Genomic DNA, 12404 nt, shown 5'->3' with positions numbered 1-12404 from the left:
AGAGAGAAGGGATGCAACTCGCCCAAGTTCTACAGCTGGGAAGTTGTGACACCAGGCATTGGATTTCTGACTGCCACGTTCACGGAGATAGGAGGGACACGGGGGAAGGGCGTTGAGGGCGAGGTGGACGGAGGCTTGGCGTTGTGCAGTGATGGGGCAGCTGGCGTGTCTGCTGTGGCCGAAGCAAAGAGAGGAGGGCCTGGGTGTGGAGTGGACACTGACCAGGCGGCCTTGCTCCGCTCAGATAAATGAGGTTTGGCGTCCTGCCGGGCCATTCTTTGGTGGCCTCTGTGTAAGCTGAGGCCTGGCTGTCCTGAGCCTGGCTTCTGGCTGCTGGTGAGTGGCTGTGGACCGTCTCCTGTTGCCAGCATCGCCTTTGGTGCTTGGCTGGATAGACAGAAATGAGTCACACTCCCCAGTCCTGCCCAAGCTCTCCCTCCCTCTGCCCTGGGCACAGGCTGCCCGGTGTAATCCAAAATAAGCAATGTGTGGCCCCAGGGGTTGGGATGGGCAGGGAGGAAGCCCCATTAGGCATTCCTGTGAGGACAGCGTCCCTGAGCTGGGAGGACCCCGGTAGCTTTAGACTGGTCAGAGGACGGCATCCGTCAGAGGTCTGAGTTCGGAGATTGTCCGTGCCTCCAATTAGCCACGTGGCCCTGAGCAAGTCCCCTCTGTAGCATGGAGCAAATTGATCCCGGAAGAACCTCCCAGCCAGAGGCTGCTTGTTAGTCCCCATCTTTCAGGCCCCCAACGCTGTTCCACTCCGGCCTTCCTGTGGGCTGGCTCTCATCTTACCTCTCCACTCTGTAGCTAGCTCAGGTCCTACTGGTAAACCCTTGCCTCCAGCCCCAACATGGTTAGTGAGAGCCAGGTTCTGTTGCTTGCAACCCCGAAACCCTAGCTGAAGGAGCAACTGAGGTGTGTTCCGTGTCACCCCACCCATCCCACTGCCCACGTAACCGCCAGCATCCTGAAGGGGCCCAGCATGCTCAGCCTTGCATTGCACAGCGTGTTCTGCCTCAGTCCCATGGCAGCTCAGAGCCCACCCCAGGCCGGAGCCAGGCTGAAGGAATCCATGCTGGCGGCACGGATCCAGCATGGGAAGTGTCGCGAGAAGCGCTCTGCAGAGCCTGAGCGGGGAGCTTTCCAGAAGTGGGGTGCGGCCACATGTGTCAGAGCTGCTGGGGAGTGCCAGGCAGGATGTGATTAATGTCGGCCGTGGGTGTGACAGCCAGCCAGCCCTCAGCCTCATTGTCAGAGTGGCTCGAACGCAGCCCCCTTTCCTCTCCCCACCCCTGCTCGCAGCACCCACCCCTGCTATGTGTGGCATCCCCTCTCCTCCCTCCAAGTGTACTGATCCACGGTGCCAGTCACTTAAAAATAGCATCCTACCCGAAACGTAGGCATGAGACGGAACTCCAGAAAAGGAGACAGCACCCCTCTTGTGCCTTGGAGCACACAGATTCTTGAGCAATCTGTCCCTGGCGCTGACGAGGAGGGCCTCTCGCCGGCACCTTCTGTTTCGCTGGGGAAGGGAAAGCCCGTGTTGTAAGTCTCCCCATCTAAAGCCGGCATCTCAGCTCCACAGGGCTGGTGTGCTGGGCCACAGGGCTGCCCAACCAGGGTCACTCTCTCCCTGCCCAGGGGCTGGCCTGAGAACAATACCCTCGCCCTTCCTCACCCTCTCTGCTTCCCGCTGGGGGAGCCCTGGCATGAGATGTGAGGGAGGGCGGGGAGGGAGGCTGGGGTACTTATCCCCCATCTTTCTCCCTACAAGGTCAGCACAGACTGGCCATGACCTTGACAGAGATTCTCAGGTCCCTCCACCTTCTACCCCGCCTCCATCCCTCAGGGCCCATTGACCCATCGAATTGCGTTTCCTGCAGACTTTCTATTGTGCGGCATGGTGGGTAATAGTGAAAAAAAACAGAAGGAGCCAAAATGTCCAAAAATAGAGGTCAATTGAGTTAATTACAACAATGGCACTGAAGAATCCTTTGTGGAATTTAAGAAGGATCTTTTAGGCTGCTGTGTTTCTTTGAATCTGAGAAGCCATCATTTGTTATTTGTATTACCAGTGTCATCATAACCCCAATTTTAGGGGGGAAAAAAAGAAGAAATAGCTGGCACATTTCTTTTGACATTGATTCTAAAACACATCCTTACTTTGAAACATTACAAAGTGAAAAAATATGCAATATGGTAAAATGTAATGATTTGGAGAATGTGTTCTCCATATATTTTTAAGTTTTAAAAAAGTGGGTTAAGATATATTATGCCTGGTATTAAGAAAAAACTAACATGTCTATACATACATAAACTATCCTCATTCAACAATGACCAGATCCTGTGAAATATACACACATACACACCCACAGGAAAAAAAACAGGAAGGACAGCTAGCAAAAGGCCAGCGGTGTGGATCGCCGGGCTGTGGGGCTGCATGCACTTTTGGTTTTCTTCTTTGTATTTTTCTATTTCCGATTTTCTGATTTTATAAGCAGACAACTAAAATAATAATCGCTACCACTGATTACCTCCTTTCTGCCTATCAGCACTAACCTGTGCTGAATGCTTTGTAATGCCGATCTCATTTAAGTCTCCAACACCTATGGGAGTAGGAATGCTGGTTACCAGCTGTTCCACAAGTTCCGCACACTGGGAAACGGAGGCTCAGGCAGCTAGAAAGCAACGGAGCCGGGACCCAAACCCTGGTCATTCCGACTCCAGAACCGAGGCCCTTAACCATTATATTCTAGACACAAACTTCACCCTAAGGGTTTGCACCTTTTTGAGAATTTAACGCAATGTTGCAAGAGGACACCCAAAGAAAATGTCACCCCTTTGCTGGCCAGGCAGGGACGCTGAGATGCTGACCACAGAGAGCCAGCCTCACAGCACAGCCTAAACAAAGGCCCGGAGCTGCAGGTGAGGACCTCCAAGTCTCTCTGGTCCTGAAAAAGCAACGTGTCTTGTGAGCCAATAAGGAGCCCCTTGGATGCCAGCCGGGCTGACGTAGCTCAGGGCATCTCCGAGGCACTGTCAGCTGAGGCAGGACAAAGGAAGTGGATGTTCCCATGGCGTCACGCTACGATGCCTTGACAAGGCCCCCTGCACCCCGTTTTGTGGTTCATTCTTATTTTGCTGAAAGGAGCTCTTCCGCTTCCTCCGAGATAAACATTCCTAACATCATTTCTTCTGAGCCGGCCAGCCAAGAGAACAGCTGGGAGCTCTCCGAGCACGGGGAGAGCGCGTTCATTTTCTGGAACTCAGCTGAGAATCTTTTCTCCAGGAGACCCCAAGAAGCCATTGCAAATAAACAAAATGAAGTTGCTGGGGAAACTGGCGGCCAGGAAGCTAGAGCTGGTGTAGCCCTGGGGAGAAGAATGGAGTCAGCCCCCAACCCTGGGGTTGCTGGTGCTGGGCGCTGCAGTTGGCGGGCGCTGGGCTCCTCTGGATGCCAGGCTCTGCATGTCCAGAACTGCAATCCTGCATGTCCACGAGGCTGTCCCATTGCACAGATCAGGAAGCTGAGGCTCAGAGAGGTGAAGCAAGGGGTCCCACGGCTGGAATCCAGCCTGAGCGTGGCCTTACAGCTCTCCCACTCTTAAAACTCTCCCAGGTCACAGTCTCCTTAAGAATCTGGTGAAAGTTACAGACCCTCTGCTTAAAAAAAAAAAAAAAAAAGTAATCCTAAAGTGCCGAGATTGTAGGTGTGAGCTGCCGTGCCTGGCCCCAAAGAAAAAACATTTAAAGCTTCATTAATTAAGACGTGCCTGTCACCTTCCACTACAACTGTGAGGTCTCCCTAGCCACATGGAACTCTCCAGCTCCAAGAAAGGCCTAGTTTAAATGCCACCTTTTCTGTGAAGCCCTATTGGACTTTCTCAGTCTCGTTTTCCCTTTGGACTTCTAGAGCATCTTGTAGACAATGGCGATTATCAAGGCCTGGATATATACATTATATAATTGGTATGTAATTATTAATGTGGGACAGAACAACAAATACGGATCTTGCAGACAGAAAAAAAATTGTGGTTATCCTCTTTATGAACTTTCTTGATTGATTTCATAAAACATCTTTAATCTGAGTTTTTTTTTTATTTTTTGAGACGGAGTTTCGCTCTTGTTGCGCAGGTTGGAGTGCAATGGCACGATCTCGGCTCACTGCAACCTCTGCCTCCCGGGTTCAAGTGATTCTCCTGCTCCTGCCTCAGTCTCCTGAGTAGCTGGGATTACAGGCGCACACTGCCACACCTGGCTAATTTTTGTATTTTTAGTAGAGATGCAGTTTCACCATGTTGGCCAGGCTGGTCCTGAACTCCTGACCTCAAGTGATCTGCCTGCCTTGGCCTCCCAAAGTGCTGGGATTACAGGCATGAGTCACCACGCCTGGCCTGGTCTGGGTTTTTGGATAGCTCATAGACATGAATTCTTCAGGGCAGGAGTCTCCAAAGTGTTTAGATTATAGATCCTAATGGGCAAAACCTTTCCCTCAGGTGCCCACCATATAAGTGTATCTTAAAACTTATGAATTATATATATGCATTGCTGCTCTCGTATTTTATGTATAATCATAAAACTCCTATCAAAATGGACTTTTTTTTGAGATGGAGTCTTGCTGTGTTGCCCAGGCTGGAGTACAGTGGTGTGATCTTGGCTCACTGCAACCTGCACCTCCCAGATTCAAGATTCTCCTGCCTTAGCCTCCTGAGTAGCTGAGATTACAGACGCACACCACCATGCCTGGCCAATTGTTGTATTTTTAGTAGAGACGGGGTTTAACCATGTTGGCCAGGCTGGTCTTGAACTCCTGACCTCAGGTGATCCATCCGCCTCGGCATCCCAAAGTGCTGGGATTACAGGTGTGAGCCACCGTGCCCAGCCAAAATGGAAATTTCTAAATGCCGAGTAAAAGATTAAACAAACAATATTCTTTTTAATGTCTTGCTAATTATGATGGTTTCCATTACATCTCAAGGCAAAATATGCATTTGGGGTGAGGATTATTGTCAACAGTGATGGATTTTCTAATCTGTACTTCGAATAGACTTCTGGATAATTAGGGTTTGTGTGACCATCCTCTGCAGGGCTGACTGGCTGGCTGCCTTTGTTTTTACCTTGGGATATGTCTGATAAAGAGCTCAGGCCAGGAATAAGACAGCTGCTCTGATGCGGTCTCACTCTTTACTCTGCTTGGCTTATTAGTGTTTCCTTCATTCCACAGTTCCTTTGTATGAATCTTTTTAAGGCATACACCGAATTTAGTTAGAACCAGACAAGATAGGTACCAGAAACTACAGATCCACTCTACTAAGGAAATACTTCACCAACATATGTTGCCATATTTTAAGATCTAACAGACAGGTGTGGTGGCTCACGCCTGTAATCCCAGCACTTTAGGAGGCCAAGGTGGGCGGATTGCTTGAGCCCAGGAGTTCAAGACCAGCCTGAGCCACATAGTGAGGCCCCATCTCTACAAAAAATATAAAAATTAGCCAGATGTGGTGGCAAATGCCTCTGGTCCCAGCTACTTGGGAGGCTGAGGCAGGAGGATTGTTTGAGCCCAGGATGCAGAGGTCGCCATGAGCTGAGATTGCACCACCGCACTCCAGCTTGGATTGACAGACCCAGACCCTGTCTCATTAAAAAAAAAAAAAAAAAAAAAAGAGCTAACAAACTGGCAGATGGGACTTCACCGTGAAACTCCCATTCATCCTGCAAGGTTCCCTTGGGTGACAGCTGAGAAGCCAACACTGCAGTGCCACCAAGCCTGAGGGGTGTCCCCGCCTGTGACCTCAGGTCCCCCTTCTGCCTCTTCTGTCCTCCATTCCTCATTCCACCAATGCCCAATATTAAATTCTCTCTGCTAAACTAACGAGTGCGTTTTCTGTTTTTCTGACTAGACTGTCATGGGTACAGAGAGCCAGCGTCAGCTCAGAGTCAATATTCATAAAACCTGATTTCTTGCTTAATCTTAAGCAATAATCTCATCTCTTCTTCCTGGTCCTCAGTGGATCACCTCACACCCCAGGGGCATGATCACTGCTCTAGAACACAGAACACGTAGGACATTTAATGCTAACTTAATTACCCCCATCATTGGCTTGCTGTGTACCCACTGTGGCAGACTGAATCATGGCCCCCAAAAAGATGCCCACGTCCTAATCCCCAGAACCTGTGGATGTGACCTCACGTGGTAAAACGGACTTTGCAGATGTGATTAAGTTATGTATCTTGGCCAGGTGTGGCGGCTGATGCCTTTAATGCCGGCACTTTGGGAGGCTGAGGTGGGAGGGTTACTTAAGGTCAGGAATTCAAGATCAACCTGGGCAACATAGTGAGACCTTTTCTCTACAAAAAAATAAAAAATAAAAATAAGGGCAGGGTGCAGTGGCTCATGCCTGTAATCCCAGCACTTTGGGAGGCTGAGGTGGACAGATCACCTGAGGTCAGGAGTTCGAGACCAGCCTGGCCAACATGGGGGAAACCTCGTCTCTACTAAAAATATAAAAATTTGCCAGGTGTGGTGGCCCACACCTGCAATACCATCTACTGGGGAGGCTGAGGCAGGAGAATTGCTTGAACACAGGAGGCAGAGGTTGCAGTGAGCCGAGATCATGCCACTGCATTCCAGTCTGGGTGATAAAGCAAGATTCTGTCTCAAAAAAAAAAAAAAAAAAAAGCCAGGTGTGGTGGCTCACGCCTTTAATCTCAGCACTTTGGGAGGCTGAGGCAGGCGGACCATGATGTCAGGAGATCGAAACCATCCTGGCTAACATGGTGAAACCCCGTCTCTACTAAAAATACAAAAAAGTTAGCCAGGTGTGGTGGTGGGCGCCTGTAGTCCCAGCTACTCGGGAGGCTGAGGCAGAAGAATGGCGTGAACCTGGGAGCTTGCAGTGAGCCAAGACTGCACCTCTGCACTCCAGCCTGGGCAACAGAGTGAGACTCTGTCTCAAAAACAAAAAAAAAATTAGCTGGGCATAGTGGCTGATACGGTTTGGCTTTGTATCCCCACCCAAATCTCCTCTTGAATTGTAATCCCATAATCCCCACGCACCATGGGAGGGACCCAGTGGGAGGGAATTGAATCATGGGGGCAGTTTCCCCCATGCTGTTCTTGTGATAGTGAGTGAATTCTCACAAAATCTGATGGTTTGATAAGCGTCTGGCATTTCCCCCGCTGGCACTCTTTCTCTCTTCTGCCACCCCATAAAGAGGTGCTTTTTGCCACGATTTTAAGTTTCCTGAGGCCTCCCCAGCTGTGTGGAACTGTGAGTCAATTAAACCTCTTTTCTTTATAAATTACCCACTCCTGGGCCGGGCGCGGTGGCTCACGCCTGTAATCCCAGCACTTTGGGAGGCCGAGGCGGGCAGATCATGAGGTCAGGAGATCAAGACCATGCTGGCTAACATGGTGAAACCCTGTCTCCACTAAAAATACAAAAAATTAGCCAGGGGTGGTGGTGGGCACCTCTAGTCCCAGCTACTCAGGAGGCTGAGACAGGAGAATGGTGTGAACCTGGGAGGCGGAGCTTGCAGTGAGCCGAGATAGCGCCATTGCACTTCAGCCTGGGTGACAGAGCGAGACTCCGTCTCAAAAATAAATAAATAAATAAATAAAAATAAATGGCCAGGTACAGTGGCTCACACCTGTAATCCCAGCACTTTGGGAGGCCGAGGCGGGTGGATCACAAGGTCAGGAGATCAAGACCATCCTGGCTAATATGGTGAAATGCTGTCTCTACTAAAAATACAAAAAGTTAGCCAGGCGTGGTGGTGGGTGCCTGTAGTCCCAGCTACTTGGGAGGCTGAGGCAGGAGAATGGTGTGAACCTGGGAGGTGGAACTTGCAGTGATCTGAGATTGTGCCACTGCACTCCAGCCTGGGTGACAGAGTGAGACTCCATCTCAAAATAAATAAATAAATAAATAAATAAAAATAAATAAAAATAAATTACCTACTCTCGGGTATTTCTTCACAGCAGCCTGAGAACAGACTAATACAGTAAATTGGTACTGGGAGTAGGGTGCTGCTATAAGGATACTTGAAAGTGCAGAAGCGACTTTGGAACTGGGTAACTGGCAGAAGTTGGAACAGAGGGCTCAGAAAAAGACAGGAAAATGTGGGAAAGTTTGGAACTTTCTAGAGACTTGGAGAGCTCAGAAGACAGGAGGATGTGGGAAAGTTTGGAACTTCCTAACGACTTGGTGAATGGCTTTGACCAAAATGCTGACAGTGATGTGAATAAATGAAGTCCAGGCTGAAGTGGTCTCAGATTGAGATGAGGAACTTGTTGGGAACTGGAGCAAAGGTGACTCTTGCTATGCTTTAGCAAAGAGACTGGCAGCATCTTGCCCCTGTCCTAGAGATCTGTGGAACTTTGAACTTGAGAGAGATGATTTAGGGTATCTGGTGGAAAAAATTTATAAGCAGCAGAGCATTCAAGATGTGACTTAGATCCTCTTAAAAGCATTCAGTTTTATGTATTCACAAAGGTATGGTTTGGAATTGGAACGTGTGTTTAAAAGGGAAGTAGAGCATAAAAGTTTAGAAAATTTGCAGCCTGACAGTGTGATAGAAAAGAAAAACCTATTTTCTGGGGTTCTTTTGTTTGTTTGTTTGTTTTTTTGAGACAAGAGTCTTGCTCTGTTGCCCAGGCTGGAATGCAGTGGCATGATCTCGGTTCACTGCAACCTCTGCCTCCCAGGTTCAAGCGATTCTCCTGCCTCAGCTTCCTGAGTAGCCAGGATTACAGGCACCTGCCACCACGCCTGGCCAATTTTTGTATTTTTAGTAGAGACAGGGTTTCACCAGATTGGTCAGGCTGGTCTTGAACTCCTGACCTCAGGTGATCCACTCGCCTCGGCCTCCCAAAGTGCTGGGATTACAGGCATGAGCCACTGTGCCCGGCCAGAAAAGCCTATTTTCTGAGAAGAAATTCAAGCCAGCTGCAGAAATTTGCATAAGTAACAAGAAGCCAAATGTTAATTGACAAGACAATGGGGAAAGTGTCTCCAGGGCATGTCAGAGACCTTCACAGCAGCCCCTCCCATCACAAGCCTGGAGGCCTAGGAGGAAAAAGTGATTTCGAGGGGCAGGCCCTGGGCCTTGCTGCTCTGTGCAGTCTCTGGGCTTGGTGCCCTGCATCTCAGCTGTGGCTAAAAGGGGCCAACATACAGCTCAGGCCATTGCTTCAGAAGGTGCAAGCCCCAAACCTTAGTGTCTTACATGTAGTGTTGGGCCTGCAGGTGCACAGAAGTCAATAATTGAGGTTTGGGCCGGGCACGGTGGCTCATGCCTAAAATCCCAGCACTCTGGAAGGCCAAGGCAGGTGGATCACCTGAGGTCAGGAGTTCAAGACCAGCCTGGCCAACATGGTTAAACCCCATCTCTACTAAAAATACAAAAATTAGCCAGGCTTGGTGGCACACCCCTGTAATCCCAGCTACTCGGGAGGCTGAAGCAGGAGAATTGCTTGAGCCTGGCAGGCAGAGGTTGCAGTAAGCTGAGATCATGCCACTGCACTCCAGCCTGGCCAACAGAGCAAGACTCTGTCTCCAAAAAACAAACAAAAAAAAAGAATTGAGGTTTGGGAACCTCCACCTAGATTTCAGAGGATGTATGAAAACACCTGGATATTCAGGCAGAAATTTGCTGCAGGGGTGGAGCTCTCTGCTATGGAGAACTCTGCTAGGGCAGTGCAGAAGGGAAATGTGGGATTGGAGCCCCCACACAGAGTCCCCACTGGGGCAGTGCCTAGTGGAGCTGTGAGAAGAGAGCCACCATCCTCCAGGCCCCAGAATGGTAGATCTACCAATAGCTTGCATTGTGCACCTGGAAAAGCCACAGACACTCAATGCCAGCCCACGAAAGCAGCTGGGAGGGGCGTGGGAGCCCACCTCTTGCATCAGCGTGACCTGGATGTGAGACATGGAGTCAAAGGAGATCATTTTGGAACTTGGTTTAATGACTGCCCTATTGGATTTCAGACTTGCACGGGGCCTGTAGCCCCTTTGTTTTGGCCAATTTCTCTCATTTGGAATGGGTGCATTTACCCAATGCCTGTATCCCCATTGTATCTAGGAAGTAACTAACTTGCTTTTGATTTCACAGGCTCACAAGTGAGAGGGACTTGCCTTGTCTCAGATGAGACTTTGGACTTGGACTTTTGGGTTCATGCTGGAATAGTTAAGACTTTGGGGGACTGTTGGAAGTGCATGATTGTGTTTTGAAGTGTGAGGACATGACATTTGAGAGGGGCCAGGGGTGAAATGATACGGTTTGGCTTTGTGTCCCCACTCAAATCTCATCTTGAATTGTAATCCCATAATACCCACATGTTATGGGAGGGACCTGGTGGGAAGTAATTGAATCATGGGGGCAGTTTCCCCCATGCTGTTCTCATGATACTGAGTAAGTTCAAGACCAGGCTGGGCAACATAGGGAGACCCCGTCTCTACAAAAAATTAAAAAGTTAGCTAGGCATGGTGGTACACGTCTGTGGTCCCAGCTACTTGGAGGCTGAGGCAGGAGGATCGCTTGAGCCCCAAGAGGTCAAGGCTGCAGTGAGCTGTGAACACATCACTGCACTCCACCCTGGGTGACAGAGTGAAACCCTGTCTCAAAAAAAAAAAAAAAAAAAGAAAAGAAAAGAAAAGAGGGAGATAAGAAGTTCAAAGGTAAAAGAAAGGGATGTGACTGTGGAAGCAGAGGGCAGAGTGATGTGCTTTGGAGATAGAGAAGGAGGCATGAGCCAAGGACTGTAAGCAGCTTCTAGAAACTGGAAAAGACAAGGAAATGGATTCCCTCTGAGCCTCCAGAAAGAACCAGCCCTAGCCGGGTGTGGTGGCTCACACCCGTAATCCCAGCACTTTGGGAGGCCAAGGCGGGCGGATCACAAGGTCAGGAGATCGAGACCATCCTGGCTAACACTGTGAAACCCCGTCTGTACTAAAAATACAAAAAATTAGCCGGGCGTGGTGGTGGGCGCCTGTAGTCCCAGCTACTCTGGAGGCTGAGGTGGAGAATCACTTGAACCTGGAAGGTGGAGCTTGCAGTGAGCGGAGATTGTGCCACTGCACTGCAGCCTGGGCGACAGAGTGAGACTCGGTCTCAAGAAAAAAAAAAAAAAAAGAACCAGCCCTGATGACACCTTGGTTTTAAACTCATGGAACTCATTTTGAACTTCTGGCCTCCAGAACTGTCAGAGAATAAATTTGTGTTGTTTTAAGCAACTAAGTGTGTGGTAATTATTGTTACAGCAGCAACAGGAACTTACACTCCTACCCAGAAGGCAGCATAAATCCCTTAAATTTTTCTTTCCTAGTTCCCTGGACAAAGCAAGGAAGCTCAAAAGACTTTGAAGCCTGTCCTCATAGAAAAATGTCAACCCCTGCTTCAGTGTATGCTGAGATGCCAGCTGACTACTAGGAGATTCAACTCTCATCATTAGAGTCCAACCCAGGCCACACCCCAAGGGCTGTAATAAATTGGCACTGAAGTTCGTAAAACTCAATGGTTTCGGCCAGGCGCAGTGGCTCACACCTATAATCCCAGCACTTTGGGAGGCCGAGGCAGGTGGATCACTTGAGGTCAGGAGTCTAAGGCCAGCCTGAACAACATGGTGAAACCCCTTCTATACCAAAAATAGAAAATTTAGCTGGGCATGGTGGCGTGCACCTGTAGTCCCAGTTACTCGGGAGGCTGAGGCAGGAGAATTGCTTGAACCTGGGAGGTGGAGGGTTGCAGTGAGCCAAGATTGCACCACTGCACTCCAGCCAGGGCAACAGAGTGACACTCCACCTCAAAACAAACAACTCAATGGTTTCACTTAGGAGCCTTGACTTCCTCCCTGTTTTACTGGCCCAAGTCCACTGATAATGTTATCAGGGTCCACCACTCTTGGGTGCCTACAATGCACTGGATCCTCAATATTCATGGTCCTTGAGCCACACAGCAATGCTGCAAGGCATTATGCATTACACAGCGAGAAAACCAAGGCACAGAGGGAGTAAGGCACACCCAAGCCCACACAGATAGGAAGCACAGAAACCAGGTTTCCAAAGCACTGGCCTTTTCCAATGCTCTCACTTATTAACAGCTGCTAACCATTAATAAGCCAACAGGGTGAGGAGCATTCCAGCGCAGTCTGCTCGTGGCCGAGGCGGGGCGGAGGCTAGTGTTCACGCGAGTGACAATCACGGCACAAGATCCAAGTGAACGCTGAGGATTGAGAACGTTGGGGACAACATGCCTATTCCGCAGGTGTCCTCCGTCAGGGCCAGCCGTGGGTTCAACAGCAGGAAACCACGGATAGATAGCCTCTCCAGCCTCCTCCTGGTCACACTTCCCCGGAGATGCTAATGAGTGACAGACTCAATAACTTCCTTCCCTCCTCC

Source organism: Pongo pygmaeus, chromosome 18 (genome assembly GCF_028885625.2).
Source record: "Pongo pygmaeus isolate AG05252 chromosome 18, NHGRI_mPonPyg2-v2.0_pri, whole genome shotgun sequence".
Lineage (NCBI taxonomy): Eukaryota > Metazoa > Chordata > Mammalia > Primates > Hominidae > Pongo > Pongo pygmaeus.
Note: the sequence above shows the minus strand (reverse complement) of the source record.